The sequence below is a fragment of the Neophocaena asiaeorientalis genome, unplaced genomic scaffold (assembly GCF_003031525.2).
Source record: "Neophocaena asiaeorientalis asiaeorientalis breed wild unplaced genomic scaffold, Neophocaena_asiaeorientalis_V1.1 scaffold154, whole genome shotgun sequence".
NCBI lineage: Eukaryota > Metazoa > Chordata > Mammalia > Artiodactyla > Phocoenidae > Neophocaena > Neophocaena asiaeorientalis.
This window is the reverse complement of record NW_020172982.1, coordinates 584,641-609,927: the sequence shown is the minus strand read 5'-3', so window position 1 is coordinate 609,927 and position 25,287 is coordinate 584,641. Positions and strand designations below refer to the sequence as shown.

The following is a 25,287-nucleotide window of genomic DNA, read 5'->3' as shown; positions in this document are numbered from 1 at the left end:
CAAAATCTTGGAAATAGAATAGACAAAATGCAAGAAACATTTAACAAGGACCTAGAAGAACTAAAGATGAAACAAGCAATGACAAACAACACAATAAATGAAATTAAAAATACTCTAGATGGGATCAATAGCAGAATAACTGAGGTGGAAGAACAGATAAGTGACCCAGAAGGTAAAATAGTGGAAATAACTACTGCAGAGCAGAATAAAGAAAAAAGAATGAAAAGAACTGAGGACAGTCTCAGAGACCTCTGGGACAACATGAAACACACCGACATTCGAATTATAGGGGTTCCAGAAGAAGAGAAAAAGAAACGGACTGAGAAAATATTTGAAGAGATTATAGTTGAAAACTTCCCTAATATGGGAAAGGAAATAGTTAATCAAGTCCAGGAAGCACAGAGAGTCCCATACAGGATAAATCTAAGGAGAAATACACCAAGACACATATTAGTCAAACTGTCAAAAATTAAATACAAAGAAAACATATTAAAAGCAGCAAGGGAAAAACAACAAATAACACACAAGGGAATCCTCATAAGGTTAACAGCACATCTTTCAGCAGAAGCTCTGCAAGTCAGAGGGGACTGGCAGGACATATTTAAAGTGATGAAGGAGAAAAACCTGCAACAAAGATTACTCTAACCAGCAAGGATCTCTTTCAGATTTGATGGAGAAATTAAAACCTTTACAGACAAACAAAAACTGAGAGAGTTCGGCACCACCAAACCAGCTTTACAACAAATGCTAAAGGGACTTCTCTAGGCAAGAAACACAAGAGAAGGAAAAAACCTACAATAATGAACCCAAAACAATGAAGAAACTGGGAATAAGAAGATACATATCGTTATCAAACATTTAGAGAAGAGCTAACACCTATCCTTCTCAAACTCTTCTAAAGTATAGCAGAGGGAGGAACACTCCCAAACTTGTTTTACGAGGCCACCATCACCCTGATGCCAAAACTAGACAGGATGTCACAAAGAAAGAAAACTACAGGCCAATATCACTGATGAACATAGATGCAAAAATCCTCAACAAAATACTAGCAAACAGAATCCAACAGCACATTAAAAGGATCATGCACCATGATCAAGTGGGGTTTATCCCAGGAATGCAAGGATTCTTCAATATACGCAATTCAATCAACGTGATACACCATATTAACAAAATGAAGGAGAAAAACCATATGATCATCTCAATAGATGAAGAGAAAGCTTTCGACAAAATTCAACACCCATTTATGATAAAAACCGTCCATAAAGTAGGCATAGAGGGAACTTTCCTCAACATAATAAAGGCCATATATGACAAACCCACAGCCAACATCGTCCTCAATGGTGAAAAACTGAAAGCATTTCCACTAAGATCAGGAACAAGACAAGGTTGCCCACTCTCACCACTCTTATTCAACATAGTTTTGGAAGTTTTAGCCACAGCAATCAGAGAAGAAAAGGAAATAAAAGGAATCCAAATCGGAAAAGAAGAAGTAAAGCTGTCACTGTTTGCAGATGACATGATACTATACATAGAGAATCCTAAAGATGCTACCAGAAAACTACTAGAGCTAATCAATGAATTTGGTAAAGTAGCAGGATACAAAATTAATGCACAGAAATCTCTGGCATTCCTATACACTAATGATGAAAAATCTGAAAGTGAAATCAAGAAAACACTCCCATTTACCATTGCAACAAAAAGAATAAAATATCTAGGAATAAACCTACCTAAGGAGACAAAAGACCTGTATGCAGAAAATTATAAGACACTGATGAAAGAAATTAAAGATGATACAAATAGATGGAGAGATACACCATGTTCTTGGATTGGAAGAATCAACATTGTGAAAATGACTCTACTACCCAAAGCAATCTACAGATTCAATGCAATCCCTATCAAACTACCACTGGCATTTTTCACAGAACTAGAACAAAAAATTTCACAATTTGTATGGAAACACAAAAGTCCCCGAATAGCAAAAGAAATCTTGAGATCGAAAAAAGGAGCTGGAGGAATCAGGCTCCCTGACTTCAGACTATACTACAAAGCTACAGTAATCAAGACAGTATGGTACTGGCACAAAACAGAAAGATCAATGGAACAGGTTAGAAAGCCCAGAGATAAACCCACGCACATATGGTCACCCTATCTTTGATAAAGGAGGCAGGAATGTACAGTGGAGAAAGGACAGCCTCTTCAATAAGTGGTGCTGGGAAAACTGGACCGGTACATGCAAAAATACACATACATATGTTCCCATATGTATGTTGTTATGTCCCATTTAAAAACTACAAATAGTACTACCATATGACCCAGCAACCCCACTACTGGGCATGTACCCATGCCCAGTAGAAAACCATAATTCAAAAAGAGTGATGTACCAAAATGTTCATTGCAGCTCTATTTACAATAGCATGGAGATGGAAACAACCTAAGTGTCCATCATCATATGAATGGATAAAGAAGATGTGGCATATATATACAATGGAATATTACTCAGCCATAAAAAGAAACAAAATTGAGCTATTTGTAATGAGGTGGATGGACCTAGAGTCTGTTATACAGAGTGAAGTAAGTCAGAAAGAGAAAGACAAATACCGTATGCTAACACATATATATGGAATTTAAGGAAAAATAATGTCATGAAGAACCTAGGGGTAAGACAGGAATAAAGACACAGACCTACTAGAGAATGGACTTGAGGATATGGGGAGGGGGAAGGGTAAGCTGTGACAAAACAAGAGAGTGGCATGGGCATATATACACTACCAAACATAAGGTAGATAGCTGGTGGGAAGCAGCTGCATAGCACAGGGATATCAGCTAGGTGCTTTGTGACCTCCTAGAGGGGTGAGATAGGAAGGGTGGGAGGGAGGGAGATGCAAGAGGGAAGAGATATGGGAACATATGTATGTGTATAACTGATTCACTTTTTATAAAGCAGAAACTAATGCACCATTGTAAAGCAATTATACTCCAATGAAGATGTAGAAAAATAAATAAATAAAAGAGCCCATGACTAGAATAGACACCCTAATTAGAGTGTCTCCTGGTTTCTTCTCTTCACAATGTGGTCTATGAACCAGCAACCTGTGCACCACCTGGAAGCTTGTTAAAAATTCAGATTCCCTGGGCCACACCCCATTGTTGGTCAATCTAAGTTTTATCAAGGATCAAGAACAGTTAGAAATCAAAGTTGTGCCCAAAAGGGAGTGGAAAAGGAGCAGCTGTCGGGGGAGAGAACATGCAAAGGCCATGGTGGAAAATTTTCAACTCTGAAGTCCTTCAGTGTCTGTCACGTTACTAAGACTGAGTTCTGAGGTAGGGTCTTGTCTCTTCTATTTGGTTTAGTTGTTGTTTTGTTTGTTGGCTTGTTTTTTTAACTTTTGATTTTATATTGGACTACAGTTGATTAACAATCTTTTGTTACTTTCAGGTGTCCAGCCAAGTGCTTCAGTTATACATATATATGTATCTATTATTTTCCAAATTCTTTTCCCATTTGTGTTGTTACAGAATATTGAGCAGAGCTGCCTGTGCTATACAGTAAGTCCTTGTATGGAGTTCCCTGGTGGGCCAGTGGTTAGGACTCCACACTTTCACTGCCGAGGGCACAGGTTTAATCCCTGGTTGTGGAACTAACATCCCACAAGCTGAGCAGTGCGCATGCCTCCCCGCCCCCCAAAAAGTTTGTTTTTATTTAGATAATTTGACCTGCCCCAGCTAGACTTTTGACCCTAGGAGTCAGAGAAGCCTATCACAGGAATCGAAGGAAGGTGAGTTCCGAGGAAGAAAAAATTTAAGTGCTATGACAGAAGCAAAAAGGATTTTCATTAGAAGATTCATGCTGCATAATAGGTGCTCAATGAATAGTCACTAATATTCCACTCGCCAGCAATAACATTACACTTTCTGAAAGAAAAGAGGCTAAAAAAAAAAAATAGTTTTCCATCCATTAAGTGTCTACTATGTTCCAAACACTGTACTGGACATTTTTAATTCTTTTTAAAAATTCTATTTATTTGTAAGAAGTGGCCACATTGAATGTTCTTGCCTGTTTGAACTCCACTGTACCACATGCTGTATTCCTTTGACCAGAATGGGGCAGGTCAGCCCCTCAGTGGGGTACCTGGCCTGCCTGCCCCCTTGGCTTTGTCCTGATCACTGCAGCTACATCCTCCATGTTTGTATAACTTCTTATCCGTAACACTCTCCACTTCTAGTGCTAATCATGTGTATTAAAATAAAATAGCAAATATGCTGAGTGGAGCACACAGTACAAAATGATACTTGTAATATCAAGCACTTTCCAAAGTGTATAATATTTGCATTAGGTCATCAAATATATTCCCTACTGTGGAAGAGAGCTTTTGCTCTCTGCTTTCCCCTAACATGTTTCATCTCTTACAAGTGAAAATGTCCTTATCTCTACTAAGCCATTCTTATGTAATCTTCTCCCTGCATCTGTTACTATTCATAGGGGAAAATAATATCACTTTATATGAGCAGAGATAAATCCTAAGCAAAACATATTACAACGGCATTTGTCTAGAGCAAGTGTTCCCTGTAAACATGGAGGGTGCAAGGCTTCAAATTCCTTCATTGTTTACAGGTCCAAAAGTAGGATTCCTACTAGAATCCGGATGCCCAAAATTGAAAATTAAAAGGCACATTCTGAGTCTAGCTGGATATCTTCCACCGTGCTACTTTAAAGAATATATAAAAGAGAAGGGAAAGGCAGGTGGTACATTTTTAAATGGCAGCTGAACATTTGCTTGGCTTAAAGTCAAATGAAATAACATAATGCTAACTGACTGGTATACTTTTCCCTGATCCCTTTAAATTCCTCTTTCTCAAATTCTTTGTGACATTTAAATATCCTACAAATTAATCAATGTTATGAAACAATGAGATGGTTATGAATGAAGACAGTTAGCAGCAATAATCATAATAAGATGGCGACCTTTTCCTGAGTGTTTAGGATGTTCTTTGACTTTACCTGAATCATCATCCAGTCACATGAAGACTTTAAGAGATATAATAGTACTGCCATTTTATAGGTGAAGAAACTGAGGCTCAGAGAAATGAAATGATTTGCCCAAGGTCCCAGAGATAAAAAGAGGGAAGACAAATTCAAACTCAGTTTTGTCTGTTTGTTTTGCTCCAAAGCCAATGTTCTCTTTACCTTGGTCCCCAATAATCATGTTATCTACAGCCTCTTTCCTTATTTCTGTATCTCTATAGTGCGCTCCCTAAAACTTTTCTTGCTGGGAAGAAACGCCAATGAGAATACCACTGGGAAAGGACTATTTCTGACTCCACTGTTCACAGGCTGGCTCCCACGTGGCTGGTGCTCAGTCAGTGTTAAACAATAACAGTTCAAACCCTGTAATGATCAAGCCGGAAGTGCCTCCCTCTTTATACTTTTTAATGACTTCATAAGGTTCTTTTCTGTTAATTGTTTAATCACAAATTTCAGTTAGTGCTATTTATATGCTCTTTTTCAACTTTTGAATAGACATTTCTATTTTGCCAAGCTTTTGGAAATGCCAAATTAGAAACAAGCTTATTGTCTTCCACACAACTTTTGCAGTGTGAAGAATGAAAAATGCCACCAGAGTGCCTACGTGCCTAAGAGGGAAAAAGAAAGGGAAAGAATCCGTGTTAAGTCATCTAAAGAACGCCACCTTAGATGAAATGCTTCAAAGGTGGAAAGCCGTTCTTTCCATATTGAAAAACACCCGTCATGCCATCTGAAGAGCACTAACAGACAAACCAAGGTAGAAATTCCAGGGGAAGCAAGGGGTCATTGAATGACATAAAACTGGCAGGCTTTTGTGCAGGGGTGAGTGAGTGAGTGACTTGCTCTTTAACGGAATAATCAGTCTCCGGCACTAAAATGTGAGATTAGAAAACAAAAATTTCACCTTGCCCTGGAGGATTAAGAGGAAGATACGTACATGAAGTTTGAGCTTGGTGTTGTCACTATTTTATGATAAACCATCTGTACAGATACTATCACAGCAAGCATTAGACAGGCTCTCTGCCTGAAAACATTTGAACCAGAAGTTCACCTCCAGGAAGTTGAATTTTTTTTTTTTAATTGAAGTGTAGTTGATATACAATGTTTTAGGTGTACAGCAAAGTGATTCAGTTATACATACACCTATATATCTATTATTTTTCAGATTCTTTTCCATTATAGTTTATTATAAGGTATTGAATATAGTTCCCTGTGCTATACAGTAGGTTTTTGTTGTTTATCTATTTTATATAGTGTGTCTTTTAATTCCAAATTGCAAATTTGTCCCTCCCTCTGAAGTTGAATTTTTGAACCGTCACCCAAACTGAGAAATGTATGTCCTTCTCACAAAACCTTTCTGATGTTTTGGGAAATTCAAACATGAAGATGACAGGGAATTCCCTGGCGGTACTGTGGTTAGGACTCCGTGCTTTCACTGCAGAGGGCTTGGGTTCAATAGCCAGCCGGGGAACTAAGATCCCAAAGGCTTCGCAGCCAAAAAAAAGGCAAATCATTTACTCCCAATGGCTACTAACTATACAAACTTAGCTACTGTTTACAATGACATAGGTACTCAGGGTATGAAAAGCCTTAAAAGAAAGCTTAAGGAAATCCAACAGAAAGCCTTCAATATGTATTGTCAAAGGTGATTCCATTTGTTTCTGAGGATGCCTTTGAGCTCTTAAACCTAGCAATATCCAAGGAGTAAAGGGATTATTAGATGAATAAGAAGGGAGTAAAAGATATGAAACAGAGGCTTACAACTGGCCCGGCCCTCTGAAAACTTTTATTTGGCTCACGCAATGCTTCTTAACATTTTATATATTTTTTCCCACCCTTAAAAGTTAGAAAATTCTACGTAAAATCCAGATTAGACCTCCTTTAAATAGCAGAAGATCTGGAAAAGTTAGCACGTGGTTCCGCAGGGCAGTAAGCAGCTGGGCTGAGAACAGTTTGCTCCCCCCTTCCACTTCTGTAGAAAGGGCCCCTGTTCTTCAGTTTTTCACAACTCCCTGGAAACAACACCCAACCTGGTTGATTTATTTCTATGATCTCTCTGGCTCCTGTGAGCATTTAAGCATTTACAATCTTTGTTGCAAGCATTAGTGAGGGAATACAAGTGGTGTGTATCTGAGAACTCTTTGACTTAAAGATTTTAGGATATTTATTGGTATATATGAGCACAGTGATAGACTAAAAAACTCCCATATTCAGAGTTAAATGACATGGCTTTGATTCTACTTCTACCCTTAATTAGCTGAGTGCTCTGAAGCAAATTATTTTAACCTCTTGGACTTGGATTTCTTCGTTAGTAGAACAAAGTTATTGTGTTACCTTTAGGGTCCCTTGCAGGTCTAGAAGGCTGTACCTGTTATGTGGCTAAACCATAAGAGCCAGGGGTCAAGTTGAGGTCTAAGTCACCTCTTACTATCCTAATGACACCTTGTACATGCTGAGAGAAGAATGATTTTAGCTTCCTCTAAATAGTAAAATTCTAAGGGAAAGGAGTACAGAAGTCATAGTTCCTTTAGAATACCACCAAAAAATGAGAGATTTAATTCAATCCTATCCAATCTTACTCAAAAGATAATTTAATATACAAATAATAACAATTCTGTCTGACAGAGATCCATCTATTATGGGTTGAATTGTCCCCACCCCCCCCTAAAAAAAAAAGATATAAGTCCAACCCCCAGTGTTTCAGAATGACCTAATTTGGAAATTGGGTATTTACAGAGGTAATTAAGTTAAAGTGAGGTCTAGTGGGCCCTAATCCAATATGACTGGTGTCCTTATAAAAAGGGGAAAGTTGGACACAGACAGACACACATACAGATGTGAAGAAACATGGAGAACAACATCTACAGGCCAAGGAATGTCCAAGGCTATTAGAATGTAGGAGAAAGATATGGAACAAATTCTCTCTCACAGCCCTCAGAAGGAACCAACCCTGCCTTAAACTTGGACTTTCAGCCTCCAGAACTATGAAAAAATAAATTTCTGTGTAAGCCATCCAGTGTGTGGTACAGGCATACCTCAGAGATATTGCAGTTCAGTTCCAGACCACTGCAATAGAGAGTGTCACACAATATTTTTCTTTGGTTTCCCAGCACATATAAAAGTTATGTTTACACTATACTGTAGTCTATTAAGTTTTCAATAGCATTATATCTAAAAAAATTTACATACCTTAATTAAAAAACATTTTATTGATAAAAATGCTAACCCTCATCTGACCCTTCAGTGAGTTGTAATCTTTTTGCAATAGTAACATCAAAGATTCACTGGTCACAGATCATCATCACAAATATAATAATAATGAAAAAGTTTGAAATATTATGAGACACTGACACAGAGACACAAAGTGATAAAACGCCGTTGGAAAAATGACACCAATAGACTTGCTCAGTGTAGAGTTGCCACAAACTTTCAATTAAAAGAAATGAAATATCTGCAAAGAGCCATAAAGTGAAGCACAATGAAATGAGGTATGCCTGTACTTTGTTATAGCAGCCCTAACAAACTAATATACCACCTTACATCCATCTACCCCCAGCTGACAAGAGACATAGCCCTTCCTGGTGGGGGGGGGGGCGGTGAAAAAAGACCCAGGACAGAAAGGAAATAGCATCCTTGTGACCTCTGCAGAAACATAATGCAGACCATCTTGGCTTTTCCAATTGTTAATCTCCAGGTTATGAACAAGGGCTGGTATATACTGGTTCCCAGTAACACTTCTGAATCTTGAAACTGCTTCTTAAACTGGATCCAAGACCAGCTACATAATCTGCAGAACCCAGAGAAAAATGAAGATGCAGGGCCTCCTGTTAGAAAATTATTAAAAATTTCAAGATGGTGATCGGAACTCATTGAAACACGCATGGAGCACTATCTGATTTACGGGTTGCACACCTAGGAAGCCGGCCATGACTGGGTCCCTTCAAGCATTTGAGAAAGCCACTAACATCTTCACTCTCCTTTCTTTGCTGGGTAATTCTGGAATGTATCTTGCCTCTTTGTAGAGCATTTTTGACTTGCTCATGGTTGGTCAAGTCCAAGTTTTCTAGCAAATTATCATCTCTTTCCACAAGTACATTTATTTGCCAACTGTGCTGAATCCATTCAATGTCTCAGCTACTGTGCTAGCTCCAAAAAAAGTCACATGGAACCTCATCTGAAATCGTGAATAAGTTAGAGGCAGAAATAACTGCAACATAAGGAAATGTGTGATTAGTAAAATAGAAATAAGATTGCACTCTAGATGTTCAAAGAGGAAGAGTTTACTTCCAGATAGAAGAGGCAATATCGGATGGACCCTTAAGAGAATGGATTGGATTTTGTTACGCATTTGTGAAGACAATCCAGGTAGAAGAACTAGTACATACAAAAGCACAGAGATGGTGCACAATAAAGTACATTTGAGGAATATGGGCATTTTGGTGTAAGTGGAAACATTACGGAGCCATTTGGGGGTAAACCCAGAAAAATGGGGTAGGAGTAGGTCAGGAGGGCTTTTCCTGTCTAGGAAGCTAATGGTGCATGAGAACTGATTAATTAAACTTCAAATTAAGTTTATGTCTGACAATGATGGCATCAACCTTGCAGGTGTACATAAGTCTATCCTACCAAGTTTTGCTGAACACTACTGTTTTATTCCCATGGGGAGAAAAAACGTTATAAAAACTCCTGGGCCCTCCTAAAACAGAGGAAATCCCACCATCTTTGGGTTCTTCTGATAAGCTGATGCCCATCTAAAGGTGTCCTATCAGGACATATCATACTAGGTTGCAATTACTTGGTTACAAGTCCATCTTCCTCACTAGACTATGAGTTCCTCAAATTCAGAGACTGTGTCTTATAATCCTTTTCTACTCCTGCATTTGGCAAGATGCCTAGTACATGGTGAATGTTTAGTAAATATTTGTTAAATGACTAAACAGAGATTGCTGCTATATGTGTTTGCCCCCATCTAAACAATCCCCTTCGATCTGCTCATAAGTGAAAGGTGTTAAATAAGAAATTGGAATGAAAAGGCTCTCATCTAGCTCTAGCTGTGAACAATAGCTAATTGTTTTACTTTCCAGTACATTCTGTTTCCCATACCTATGATGCTTTGCCTTCCGGTCTGGTTTCATCATCCTTCAGTGTCCTCCTGGTGCCTGGTTGCCGAGTTACATGGTACCATTGTTTTCCTACACTTGGCACTGGGAAGTCACCTCTATGGAGATGAAGATGAGGGACTCCATGTGTGTTTAGCTAGATCAAGGACAGCCTTAGTGTGAGTTTAACATCCATTTCCTGTACAAAATGGCCCCCTGACGTTCAGTTCAAGATTCAACTTTGGAAGGCCATAAACTTGAAAGGTAATACGGAACAGAGGCAATCTGATATCACCCTACTGCCTCAGGAATTCCTCTGCTGTGTAATGCTAAAAAGTCATTTTAATGTGTCCTCCTGCTATTCTGTCTTGCTTGTGGCGTCTTTGTTAATTTATTTTTTCTGAGAGAGCATTTGATGGTGCTTTTACCTTAGGGCTCACTTCAGGTGTGGAAGTAGGGAGAAAATTCCTCTGCTGGAAGACTTTGTTATTTGGTTTTTGAATGGAAGGCTCTGTGACATAAAGAGTGTTAACTGTCTATTTTGATAAAAACTGCCTGCAACACAGACTGGTAGGTAGGAAGTTTTCAGATGGTGTCATGATGTGAGACACTTACTGTGACATCCGAGGACCCAGTGGTGTTCCCACCACTGCATACTGGGCCTCACGCCACTTACAAGGAACAATTTTAAATCACTTTGATTTTAAAGCAATTTGAAATCAGGGTGAACATCAGAACACAGTTTTAGCATTTTAAAAAATGTGTATGGTGTAGCCCCTGAGTTAGGCAGTCAAGGGAAGAAAAGACACATCTTTGGAAAGATAATGAAGCAGACTTGGAATGAAGAGGGACGTCTCAGGCTCCCTGGATCTGGAGCCTAGCAAGGTGCTTAGTTTCCAGGGTTCAGCATCCTCATCTTTAAAACAAGACAATAAAAATGACTACCTTATGGGCAGTTCAACAAAACAGCACTCAACAAATTACTTGATGCTAAGCACATATTAATTACTCAAATTATTATCACACTTAGCTTTGGTTGTGGAGTCTGGCATCTTGAGTGATTTGAATCCAGTTTGCTCTACCTCTACTGATCATATAGCCTTGGGCATAACTTCTCTGCCTCAGTTTCCACTTCTATCACATTGGATAGAACGTTCTTTTAGGACTGGGGTGAGTATGAAATGAGTGGATGTCTATGTAAAGTATTTGGCAGAGTGCCTGGTATATAGCAAGCACTCAATAAATGTAAACGACTATTGTTACTATTACTGTTACTGCTAAGATCATTCAAAAGGCAGGATCAATATTCCCGGAGAAAAGGAAAATGGCCTGTTGTAGGCATTTTGAAGATTATTCTGAGGACCAAGATGCAAAGAGCTGACAATTAGATGATACCAAAGGTACAAAACTTCAAAAAATGTTATATTCCTTAAAAAAAAACCCATTATTTTGAAACAATTTTACATTTGCAGAAGATTTGCAAAGATAGTATAGAGTTGCCCTATATATCTTTCACCCAGCTTCCCCTAACATTAGCATTTACATAATCATGATACAGTGATCTAAAGAAATTAACACTGGTACAATACCATTAACTACATTACAGACTTTATTCTGATTTCACCAGTTTTCCACTAATGTCTTTTTTTCCATTCCAAGGTCCAATCCAGGATCCATATTGTACTAGATTCTCTGTCTCCTTCATCTCCTCTAATCTAACCGACATCCCCTCAGTTTATCATTGTCTTTCATGACCTTGACCTTTTGAAAAATAAAGGTCAGATAATTTGTAGATTGTCCCTAGATTTGGGTCTGTCTGGTGTTTGCTCATGATTGACGGGGATGATGAAATTTGGGGAAGAATACAACAGATGTGGGGTGCGTCCTCAGCTCATCAAATCAGAAGGCACCTGATATCAATATGCTTTGTTACTGGTGATGTAGTAGCTAGTGCCAGCCCTCACCCAAGGGGAGAAGACATAATCTCTGACTTGCGGAGGGCAATGTATCAAAGAATTCATGAACATATAAATAAAACCAGCACAGTAATTAATACATATTTTGAGGAGAAATCATTTGTGGTGATGCTAATGTTTCTTCTTAAACTTTTACCCACTAATTTTTAGCATTCATCATTATAGCTTGCCTGCAGCAACTTTCGCTATAATGTTCTAGTGATAATTTTCTATGTCCCTCATTCTGTCTATATTTATTCATTGGAATTTCTCTGAAAGGAAGAAGTGACCTATCTTATTTATTTACACAAGCATGGATTCATCAGTGTGTATTTTATCTTTTGGGCTATAATCCAATACTATATTATTTTTTTGCTCAAATTATTATAGCTTTGGTCATTGGGAAATTTTTTAAGTTGCTGTTCCTTTTGACTTTCCTTTTCTCATTTTCTTACTTTTTGAAACAAGATGCTCTGGTCTCATCTTATACTTTTCCCTGCCCTCAACCTTTTCTTCAAGGAGACCTGATTCCTTCTATTGGAGAATGCTTTTTAGAAACCAAGTTCTGGGTGTTAAATAGGGTGTCACTGCTAAGAGGCCTTCTCAGGGAATATATGTATGTATACTAACCAATGAATACACATACATACATATATGCATCCAAATTTATTTTCATATCTAACTATAAATATCTAACTGTATATATATTAAAATAAGCATGAGTTCATACTGATGTCCCTGAATCTCACCTAGAACCATAGGGTTCATTCTAACCTTCCCACTGATTATTTGTAAACTTCTTTCTGGCAACGAGAAATCTGGCATTTGTTTTCTACAATATATGTATTTATTTGTTCAATCCTAGTTTCAAAATTGCTAATCCATACCCCTGTGAGAAACAAATTTATCAACTAGAGTAAAGAGTTCATGTACAGTTTGGGTCTTCAGGTTTACCCCATCTAGTTAAAATATTGTTTTCCAAAGTTACACAGGTCAACTCCTTTCTTTTCTTGTCACTTTTAGTAATTATATCATGTATGTATTTATCACAGTCTGTATTCCTTCTTGACTTCCACTGACATCCTGGTTATTTTATTCAATTCGCATAAGCAAAACTTGTTCTTCATGATGTCCATTTCTATGAATTTTGACGAATGCATAGAATCATACATCTACCATCATGATATCTTTCAGAAAATCACACCCCCCCGCAAACTCCCTCCCGCTGCTCTTTTGAGTCAACCCCTTCCCCACTCACCCACCACCAGTCTGCTTTCCATTTCCATAATTTTTCCTTTTCCAGAATGTCATATAGGTAGAATCACACAACATATAGACTATTATTATCTGGCTTCTTTCATTTAAGAAAATGCATTTAAAATTCATTCACGCTGTTCATTCATGAATCAATAGTTGGTTCCTTTTTACTGCTAAGTAGTATTCCACCTTATAGATACACACAGCTTGTTTACCCATTCTTCTGTTGAAGGACATCTGGGTTGTTTCCAGTTCTTAGCAACTATGTATCAAGTTTTTATAAATGTTCACATACATGTTTTTGTGTGATCATAAGTTTTCAGTTCACTTGACTAAACACCTAAAAGTAGGATTGGTAAATCATTCGGCAGGTGCATGTTTAACTTTATAATTAACTGCCAAACTGCTTTCCAAAGTGGCTGCACCATTTTGCACTCCACTAGAACGAGAGGGCCCGTTGCACTGCATCCTTATCAGCATTTGAAATTGTTGTTTTGTTTTATTTATTCTAATGTAATGGTATCCCATTGTGATCTTAATGTGCATTTCCCTAAAAACGAACTTCAATGTTTAACATATTATCATATGCTTATTTGCCCTCTATGTATGCCCTTTGGTAAAGTGCTAGTTCAGATTTGGCCCATTTTATAAGTGGGTTGTTTGTTTTTATATTTTTGAGTTTTAAGATTTCTTTATATATTCTGGTTGTAAGTGTCTTGTAAGATATGTATTTTGCAAATGTTTTACCCTATTCTCTGGCCTTTCTTTCCATTCTCTGTTACCAAATGCAGTAAGTTCATGTGCCTGACACACACTGAGGTCAAACAAACTGAAACATTGGAGTTTGGAGCCGAGAAAGGTGTATTGCAGAGCCAAGCAAGGAGAATGGGTGGCTTGTGCTCAAAACCCCTAAACACCCCAATAGTTTTCAGGGAGAAGTTTTTATAGACAAAATTTGGGGTGAGGGCTGCAAGGTATGTGACTTTCTTCTGATTGGAGGGTGGTAAGGTGACAGGGCTGTGTTCCAGGAATCTTGTGCTCAGCATGAAGTTACCATCCTCCACCTGGATGGGGACCTTGGTTCTGCAGAACTCAGAGATAGTGTTATGTGCATCCCCTGAGGAGGAAACAGGACCTGCCCCAAGGCTGCACTATTGTCTCTTGGCTGCTCCTCCTCTGTTTCTGCATTCCCTCACTTCTCTGATTAGTAAGAGTTTGAATCTGCTCTTTGGTGTTCAGCAAGGTCTAGGATGCTGAAGGCTTTATCCTGCAAATAAGAAAGCAGGGACTCTTTGTACCTGCGAGGACCCGTGTCCTGCTCAGTTTATTATCAGCATCTTTCACAGAGTAAAACTTATAATTTTGATAAAGTTCAATTTATCAAATTTTTTTCTTTTTCAGATTGTGCTTTTGCTTTCATCACTAAAAAACTCTCTGCCAAACCCAAGGTCATGCCCATTTTCTTCTAGCAGTTTCATAGTTTTATATCTTACGTTTAAGTCAATGATCCATTTTTGAGTTATTTTCATATAATGTTGGAGCCATGTCAAGCTTCCTTTTACTTTATTTTATTTTTGCTTGCGGACGTCAAGTTAGTTCCTCACCATTTGTTGAAAAGACCATCTTCTCTCCATTAAATTGCCTTTGCATATTTGTGCAAAAATGTGTTGACGATATTTATGTGAGTCTATCTCTGAGCTTCCTATTTAGTTTCCTGGTCTGCTGTGTGTCTTTTTGCCAATAGCACAGTGTCTATGTTATATCTGAGTCTGGTTCTGATGACTGACTTCTCTCTTTGGAGTGACTTTACTTGCCTTTGTATGTGTCTCATAATTCTGTTGAAAGTTGTTCATCTAGTGTAATATAGTAAATACTGAGGTAAATATTCTTTGAGCCTGTGTTAGGGGATCCACTGACCAAAACTACCCTCCCTGGCCGGGGACCATAGTAACCACTTGCTTGAGTTTTCTTACAATTGCTTGAGGTCCTGGTAAGGAATGTGGAACTAACAAGTTACCATCAACCAGAAGAATTTGGGAAAGGCCAAAAGGAGAGAGGAGACGCCAGTTTCTATGTCCTTCCAACCTCCCAGAATCCTTTTTGCTGGAATCCATCTTGACTGAGCGATGTGCATGCCACCAGGAAGGACCCTGAGTCAGAATGATTGGCCAGAGACAACCGGGAAACTAACCCCATCACCATAAAACCCGAGACTGTGAGCCACGTGGCAGAGCAGTTCTGGGTTCCCTTACCCTCCTGCTCTCCGCCTGGGCGCACCTTCCCAATAAAGTCTCTTGCTTTGTCAGCACATGTGCCTCCTCGGACAATTCATTTCCAAGTGTTAGACAAGAGCCCCTTGGGTTCCCCTTCCTGCAACACTTGGAGATGAGCACAGCTTTCCTTCTGTGAGGCCTTTAGTGTCAGATGTTTGTGAGACCTATTCAGGAGTTTTGCTGTTGCTGTGGTTACTCTCATCCCACCTCAGGCTTCATATCTTCTCTTCAGGCTGGGGCTGGCTGCCAGAGGTTATTTTCTCAGTGTCCACTTCCCTCTTGGATCCGGGTCTGCCCTTTGTGATGACCTCAAAGAAAATATGACCCTTGAAGCTCCCCCAGGTTTAGCCTGGTGTTGAAAGGTAGAGGATAGAGGGCATTTTCTGATGCTCTGATTAATCCTCAATTCCAGGCAGGCCCAGTGTCCCTCGGTCTGGCGGGAGATGGGGAGAAGAGAAGATTTACAAAGTCCCCTGCGCCTCCCCCAGCTGGCTGCTGGGCCCAGGGTGCACACATGCCCCTCCCCCAGAGGTAGAGGGGTTTTTCTCGTCTCTTCCCTCAGTTGCCATGAGAGTCCAGCAGTACATTAAGGTACCACTTATGGCTGCCGTGCCTCAGATTAAGGCTTTTGTTCTTTAGGGAGACGGTTCTGGGGCAAGTTTCTGTTGTGGCTGCTGCTCCCCTCTCCCAGACACTCCCGCAAAGGAAGCTTTGAATGAACAACAGAGAGATGGAAACATTGGGAAGGTTTTCAATATAGGATCTGAGACAAGAGCAAGTGTATATTTCAGAAACACACAGAGACTGGTTTGGAGGGGGGCAGGATGTGAAAGGCCAGATACAAAGCTCTTGAAATAGTACAATATAGCAGGGTAAAAGGAAAATCAATTATCTTTAGAGCTGGTATCAAACTTCCTCTTAGGGAGGGAACTGTCTCTGTTCAGGAAAATCCCTTGGCAAGTCATTTAGTTATGAAAAGATAGACCCTCAGAAAAGAAGAGGAGAACAAAAGCTCTGCTGAATTTCTCGATGGAATCAAATGAAGTAAATTTGAACTTGATTTGCTGAAATTGATGAGAATGGGAAAGAGAGGCAGGAAAGCGGATCAACACAGTGATTACAGAGCACCTTGTAGGGAGCTGAGAAGAGTGATATACCTGGGGGAGAGGATTATCTAAATGACATTTATGTATAAGGATTTCTAAAGTGCTAGTGTAAGGTGATTGGTTTCTGTGATGTAAATGCCCTCTATTGCCCTGAATCTTCAATAAAGTCAGCCAATACACAACAAAGGGAGTGTTCTAGGGAATTGTGATTGTGGTGGGGTATGGGGAGTCTCGGTAGAAGCTGTTTCCATTAATTGCCTAATGGCAGTGGTCAAGAAGGAGAGCCAGAGAAACCCCTAAAGTGAACAGATTCAGGGAAAGTAAGAATTCCACACCTGACACAAGCACAACAATTGAAGCTCCCAAAGGCAGGCACTGAACTTTTCACACATCAAAGATTTGGGCATTTGAGACAGGGTGATCTCAGTGAGCCCTTCAGCTCATAGTCAGAAGTGCATTCCCAAGGCCAGGAGTAGGATAACACTCAAGGATGGAGTATACAACTGGTGCATCTGTTGTATATATTATCTAATTTAAAATAATTATATATATATATATATATATATATATACACACACACATATAGTTTAATAAAGGCACAGCAAACTGAGTGTATCAAAATAAGCTGTTTTGGTCTCCAACTTGTACTATCAAGAGAAAGCACCAGTTAGGTCAACGTATTCAAACCACTTGGAATTATTTAAGAATGTCATTGTATATCTGTAAAAGAGAAAATACAGTTGAGGTTACTGTCAGAGAATGTTACTCTGGGAGAAGATAACACATAATTGTGAATTATGTTTAAAGTGGCATCAGTCTACTCCAGAAGGAAACTTGGACATTTTCATAGGATGAAAGTAGAGATGGGAAATGGGAAAATCCAGGTGGACTGGGATTATGGCCATGCTTGGAACCACTGCTCCCAATATGAGTCTTACAAAGACACTTAAGTCCCACTGCACATAACATATCACTTGCAAAAGGCAAATTGGGCGTAAGATGCCAATTATTTTGCACCTGAGACACAAAAGCAAGCATATTACAAACAAGTGTATTTTGGGAGATTCTTTCAAAACAGTTAATCACTAACTTTGGCTCATAGTCTGTTGTATGAACTTCAGTACCAAACAAGAGGCAGTTGGAGTTACTGTCAACAACAGAAGCACTACCTAAGAGAGTCAAAATGAAAACCTCCTGTACATTTATACTGTAGGAATATGTCTTATAAACAAGGGAGAAAATGTCACTAAAAACTCAAGGTATTCTTGGAAATATTCACGTTCACATTGTCTTGGTTTTTTTTGTCTCCAAAATATCTCATGTCCTTTACGGAAACTAACATAGAGAATTATACTTCCCTGAATTCCCTTGAATTCGGTCTGTAATAGGGATACAACACCATTACCAATCCAAGCACATTGGAAAGTGAGCATCTTTTAAATTAATCCTGATAGACCTAATATTCTTTAGTGTCTGTGTTGATTTGGTTCCCTCAGAAGCAGACCCTGACATGAGGATTTGAGTGCAAGAAGAACATTTGGAACATGATCCCAGGAAACTCTGGTAAGGGAATGGGGAAGTGAGACAAAAAGGAGGTAAAAGACAATAAAGTGTGCCTTATCAAGGAGATAATCGCTGTGGACAACAGAGACTCCATGCTCCTGGAGAGCACTGAGAGATAGTGTAGAGCACACCTCAGTATTATCCCAACGGAGGGGCCTGGGAGGTCAGATGTATATCTGCCAACACCTCATGTGTCTGCTGAGGGTTGACTCTAGGGATATTAACTGCAATTTTCCCTGTGACTGGGCCACCCATCCTCCAGGGACCAGAAGAGCCCTTTGGAGAGAGTTGAAAGTGCTTGCCTAAGCAGCTTTGGGAGCTTGTAGAGGTAAATACTGAGAGGATGTACATAGGGCACCCACGGCATCCTTGATGTCACTTGAACGTCACTCACAAATGAATCGCAGAACTGTGGAATGAAAGGGATGTCCGAATAATAAGGGATCAAGTTCTTTCTACAGGTGGTTCTGCTGCTGTCTACCTGGTATAGGCCTCTATGCTTTTGTAGTAAGCACCTTATATTCTTTTTAGGGATGGAGAAAAGGAAGACTTATAAATGTGCTGCTGGTGTTCCAGCTGAGCCCATATGAAATTCATGCAGTTGTGTCTTAGGAAATGAGGGAAGGAGAATGTGGCATGGTAGTGAATTCTGATACAAAGGGTAGCAGAAAGGAGAAGCTGTGGAAACAGAGTCGATATGGTGCAGTCTGCTCCCCACCCTGGCTCCAAGGGCTCATTCCCTGTTTGGCGGTTATATGAGAAACGGTGCCACAGTGAGAAAGGGGGGCTTCTTGGTTTTTCTGGAAAGAGCACAGTGTGGTCCTGAGGCTGTGAGGACCACTGGGAATCCATCACTTTGACAGGCTGGGTGTGGGCTTGCAGATATGAGAGCTGGGGGGCAGCCCCCTCAGGGCAAGCATCGGTAATTCAGGGGGAGGGGACCAAGTACCAGCCTCTGTGGCCAGAGCAAGGCACCCCTTGCACGTGACTTCACAGGTCACATACCACCGAGGGGGCAGCGTTTAACATGTGGGAGTGTAATAGGGAAGAACATTTTGTATTCTATTACAAGTTAATCACTAAAGTGATGTTGCCTATAAGCTTAAATTATACATCATGACCCATCTCTGGGAACCCTGCTTCCTGGGTAATGAGCATTAAGCTAAAATACCTTTGTTAAGCTCACAGGAAACATCCTGACCAGGTCCACCTGTGAATGACTGCAGGGAGGAAGAAATTAACACATGCCCTCCCAGAGGCTGATGGGAACCAAGAAGTGCTTGGCTTTACTCCCTCTCCTTTTAGTATAAAAGGAGGCTAAATTCTAACTCAGGCAAGATGGTTCTTTGGGGGCAGGACCCCACTATCTCCTCGGTCAGCTGGCTTTCTGAATAAAGTCATTATGCTTTGCCCCAACAGCTCGTCTCTCGATTGTTGGCCTGTCATGCAAGGAGCAGTACGAGCTTAGACTCGGTAATGGGAGAAATGTTCATGGACACCAGAGATACTGTCAACCACTCTTGGAAATAAATAGAGAAGCCTCAGAGACGGGATTGGGGTTACACTGGAGCTGGGTAGAGAAATGGGTGGGGTATCACCATGGAGTGAGGAACGACAAGGCTCAGATATTGGTTGTGGATTGTGGTGGGACTCCATGGTGGATCAGAGTTGGAGTGAAGTTCATGGGTGAGAGAATCAGGACACGAGTGAGAAACCCAGTGGGGCTCTGGAATGGATATGGAGCAAGGATTGATTCCTTCAACAGATGTTGATTGAGCTTTTAACACTTGTCAGACATTGTTCCACACGCTGGGGATACATCACAAAAGAGAAAGTTCCTGTTCTTCTGGAGCTTACAGTTTCATGCAGCAATAGTACTACATGTGCATGCTACTAGACAACGTTTTCTACTGTTTTAAGACATCTTTTAATTGTTAAACAATAATTATCTTTTAAAGTTATTCTCTTAGGATCAGATGTGGATTTTGCATACTGGAATGTTCAAGGATGAAAATTTTTGTGTTGAAATTTAAGATGCACAATGTCTCCATTAGTCTAAGCTGTTCTTGGTAATTCCATTCCTTGGCATGTGATACAACCCTGGCCAGTGTAACTTAAAGGGGAGTTTGCTAAGGAGCTTCTGGAAAATGTTTTCCTTCTTGACAAAAAGACACTTAAGGAGAAATGTCCTCTTTTCTGTCTCTCTACATGGTTGTGTGAGAACATGGCATCTAGGACCACAGAGACCATCTTGTTTCTATGAGGAAACAAACTGAGGGGAAATGCCAATAAACTGAGGATGGAGAATGGACAGATAGAAGGAACCCGGGTCATTAGGATCATCTCTTGGCCACTGATTAATATATCCTGGAATTGAACCCATTTTTGAACATATGAACTCTTCTCACGGTTTAATTCATTTTAAATGGCATATTCTGTTACTTACAGCCAGAAGCACACTAAGTGATGGACTTAGTGAGTTTACCAAAGAGTTAGTCATCTTTTAAGCATCAGTACCAAATGTTCAAAACTGCCTGGGTTTATATCACTGAAAACAGAAATGTGTTTCTTCACCTAAAGTAAATCTGTTTATATCAAAGTATTCCACAGACTGATTTTACCTGCTTTATTCTCATTCCTCTTGAAATAGAAGGCTTATAGTTTTCTTCACTGAGTTAAAAAAGTATAGATTGGATATACTAAATATGCCAATTGATATATTTTTAATAATGCAGAAAAATAGTAGTATTCAAGCCTAACTATTATAATACACAGCTATCCAAATTCCTCATGAGGAATTTGTCATTTTTAGTAATTTGTTTAGTACTCAGGACACACCATCCTTTATCACACACTTTTAAGGTGCAGAGAATACCCTGTACATGTGTCTGCCACACCTCTCCTTCAACATGGTTACCCCACTAGCCACTTACTCCACGGGAAAAAAAATATATATATCTGCCAGAGTCACTAAATGTAGGAAGTATCCCAAGGCAGTAAGAAAACTTCCAATTATACCCTGACCTAACTTCTTTTACAGTGTCTTTATATTCCCATAAATCAAAACAGGTGAATGCTTAACACTCTCTTTGAAAAGTTATATTTTTAAAAAAAGGAAAGAATCAGTTTCTCTCACTGTGAGATTTTACCGTTATCTTGTGAAGACCTTTCAAGACTTTTTCAGTATAAACTATGTCAGGAGAAATCTCCAAATATACGATCTGAATTGCAGATGACAAATGGCCTGGGTTTCCCATCATTCCAATGTTGTCAATTTGGTCTTCCTCTTCATTGACTCAGGACAGACAGTGGGACTCCAGACTCAGGTCTGCATTAAGTATCACATCCAGTAAATGAATTTTTTTCCTTTACTAATATCATTGCATCAGGGAAACGTGGGGGAACACTGGCTTGGAAGAACATTCCTGGTAGCTGCAAACAGTTCCATTTCCTTCCTGTAGTCCCAATAAAGATGAAAAAAGAAAGAAAAAAACAATGAAGACAGAAGGAATACAACTTCATCTGTTTTAGAATTCCCCTCCACAGTTTCACACCAACCCACTGCATGATAAAAATTGAACACTTAAAAGAGTGGGACGGTGTGGAGCCAGCAAGCCCTCCACCTCCACCTGCATACTTTTCTCAGAACCACAGAGTTCACAGGTGTCACCCAGGGAGGTGTCTCTGATACTGGGTGCCAGCCCCCAATCCAATTTATTCCCTTCCCTAAAGCTTCCTTCCTCAGATGCGACAATCACACCTCCTCACCTTCCTCCTCCAAGAGCTTCCCTGATTTGTTTTCCCCTGCTTAAATCATCTGAAAGCGTCGTAGTACCTCGCAGAAGAACAGATGCAGTCGGGTGCACCTGGGGACAGCTGCGGTCTGGACTCCGGGCCCCCATCAATTATCACCCCCCTTACACTCGCCCTCCCTTCCGTCACGTTGCCACCTGTGCTTCGTGTATTCCTGAGATTCCTTGGGAAAAAAATGCAGCGAGTGGCATTCAGGAGGCTCTCTGATTCCCGCATAGTGTAGAGTCCATCCCTCTCTTTCAACGTGCTAATTGTAAATGCAGATACAAAGAAATGCCTCCAGAAAGCACAGGCTTCAAGCTCAACCCAGACAAAGGTGTAGAAGCTGCCAGGACTCAAACGCTCTCGGATTTCAGTCTGAGGCACGCCTTGGATATGACTGCAGGCTCACAATTCCCCTTGTCTTGGAGGGCAGAATTGACCCAAGCAGGAGGCCATGACAGTGTCTGAGAGCCGCCCAGCCACGTGAAGTTTTTCAATATATTACAATTATTAAAACACCTGTGCTAAATAACCTGCTCCAGGATGAAGTGTTCTGAATCTCTGAAATTACTCTTTTCTTAACTAGGCGGGCTTATTGATTGCACCTCTTGGTCGGCAGGAGAAAAAGGAGGCAAAGCCAGGTACAGAACGTCTTGAAGTTTCTTTTCACCTGCATTGCAAGGCATGATACACCTGCTTTGAAAGTCTTCTTCTCCTGCAATGCTAGTGAAAACCAATCCAGGTTTAAATGGTCCTAAAACGGCAACCATAGGCAGCCTGAAGAAGCCAGCCCAGGGATGAGAAGGTGCTGTTTATTTGGACTGAGATCGGAGTGGAAGAACTTCTTACTGACATCAGATGATTTGGAGAAAGATAATTTAGGGAGGAACCATGCGGCAATGACAGAAATACAGTTTTAAGTGAATAAATTCCCTCCTGCTTCTCAAGGTGTACTAAGTGCCCGTGTCATATGCTTAGTTTATTTTAAAGCCGCTGGTCACTTAAATCGAAAATCACACAGATGGATGAAAAGTTCTCACAGGATTAGGAAATGTCTTTAAAAGATCCATGGCCACATGGGCTCTGTGACCATCGGCAAGGCTAGGACTTCAGCCTCTCTGCCCACGAGCCCGCAGCCTCCTGCCGTCCAAGTAGACTTCAGGCTCTAACAGTGTTTTTGCTTCCTTCAAATGAAATTTCTTTTTTGTTCAGGGTTTCTTTCCTAAGCAGTAAGACTCAATACAGGTATGGGCAAGTGATACAGGAACTGATGGAAGGAAGCCATGCACAGGTTCTAAGGAAATTCAATTCTTGTCTAATCTCTAAAATTTCTTGAAGCATGAAAGGGCTCTGGGTCTGCCTCATCCCATGGTTCTTTCTGTAGGGACTCTGGTATGGTTCTGAGACCAGCTATAGTTACACCCACACTTGAACTTCTTAAGCATCCCTGGACTTAGAATCAAACCAGACCAAGCCAGATGGAACCCATAAATGCACCCCTTGACTCATTGCTATACCAACACAACCTAGAAACATACAAGTGAATGCCATTAATGGTCTGAAAATCTTCTCTTGAGAAATTTCTAATATTTCATCAGTGTTTGTGTTCCAAGAGCTATGCTAAGGCATTTTATATAAAATCTCATTTATTCCTCATGGCAAGCTGGTGCAGAAGCCACTCTTGGTTTTCCCATTTTATAAATGAAGAAGCTGAAATACAGGGTAACTTTCCCAAGGCCACAGAGCTGGTAAATACTAGAACCAGAAATGGTCCCACACATTCTAACTCCAAAGCCTTTACTCTTTTAACTACTACATGATTCACCCAAAAGAAAAAGTCACCTGTTCAACCTCATGAATAATATTAGCAATGTAAAGGAGAATAACAGTGAGAGAATCTTTTCTGTCTCGGACTAGAAAATAATTGCAATAATACTATCTGGGCAGGGTTGAAGGCTGGAGTTGGGACCTCACTGGTGCCGGGGCTCCATATAGGTATGAATTTTCTGGAAGGCAATTTGGCAATAATACAAAATGCTTGGGGATTTCACCTACTACTCCAAATCAGCAAATTTATTCCCAAGGATTTACCTTAAGGCCACAATCCAGACAAGTGGGATAGGTGAATACACAATGATTTCATCATAGCATTGTTTGCAATGGAATGAGAAAAAAACACAATGTTCAGTAACAGGGAACTGGCTAAACAGACTGTGGTGTAGCCATATTTTGGAACACTTGCAGTTACCCAAAATTGTGATTTAAATGTCTATTAAATGATGTGGAAATATGTTGAAGGTATACTTGTTAAATAGATACAAAGCCATAGGCATAATATAATCTCATTTTTTGGGGGAAGATTTACACACACACCGGGAGCTTTAATGAAATCACGAACCCATGTCCCCTGCATCGGCAGGCGGACTCTCAACCACTGCGCCACCAGGGAAGCCCTGAAAAGCATTTCTTATTCCCATTATTTTAACTCTGATTATCTTTGTCGTGTGAAATTGTGCACAAGTGCTTTTATTTTCCATTTTCTCTGGATTAATAATGTGATTTGTGTCATCAAAGCTATTAGTCGTGATAATAAGATTACATTGATCATAGAGATTAGCAAATCTCAACTGCATTGTATAGGCAGATAAAGATATGGATCAGTAATACTGAAATAAAATTAGCAAAAGCTTTGTGAATTCAAAGTTATCGCTTCAGTAATGACCCTTTTACACCCTTGGGTTCCAACATTGCTCTCGTGAGTAGAGATAGAAGGAAGCGGGTAAAATCCCCGCTACCGTGGGCCGGCATGCCATCCACAGCTGATGTGATCCAATGGACAGCCATCTCCACCCCACAAACTGACACGTCTGGCCTTGGCAAGGGTGGTGGGGTCTGGCTGATGTCTGCATGTGAATGACCATTCGTCCTACTGTGGCCTCTGCAGAAAATAAAAGTTGAGAGTAAAAGCCACACACTACTCAGATTATTTCTGAGTTATAATGTTGGAAATCCAACACTGTCCAAAATATTTCATACTTAAACTCAAACCACTCCAGTTCTTAACATTTCACACCATACCCACAAATCAGAGGATTCTGACCCTAACTCCTTCCCTCTTTTTGCCTCTTTCTTCATCCATTGTTACAAGGCTTTCCAGACATCAGAACACAATGCTCCTGGGCCCAAGGATGCAGGTCCGAACTTTTGGGGTGTCAA

At 40.1% G+C, this 25,287-nt stretch overlaps 1 pseudogene; it reads right to left on the bottom strand.

The window, feature by feature from the left end:
* Positions 1 to 22,305, bottom strand: part of LOC112397764 (actin, cytoplasmic 2-like) — a 61,528-nt pseudogene extending 39,223 nt beyond the window's left edge.
* Between the last annotated feature and the right edge of the window lie 2,982 nt (positions 22,306 to 25,287).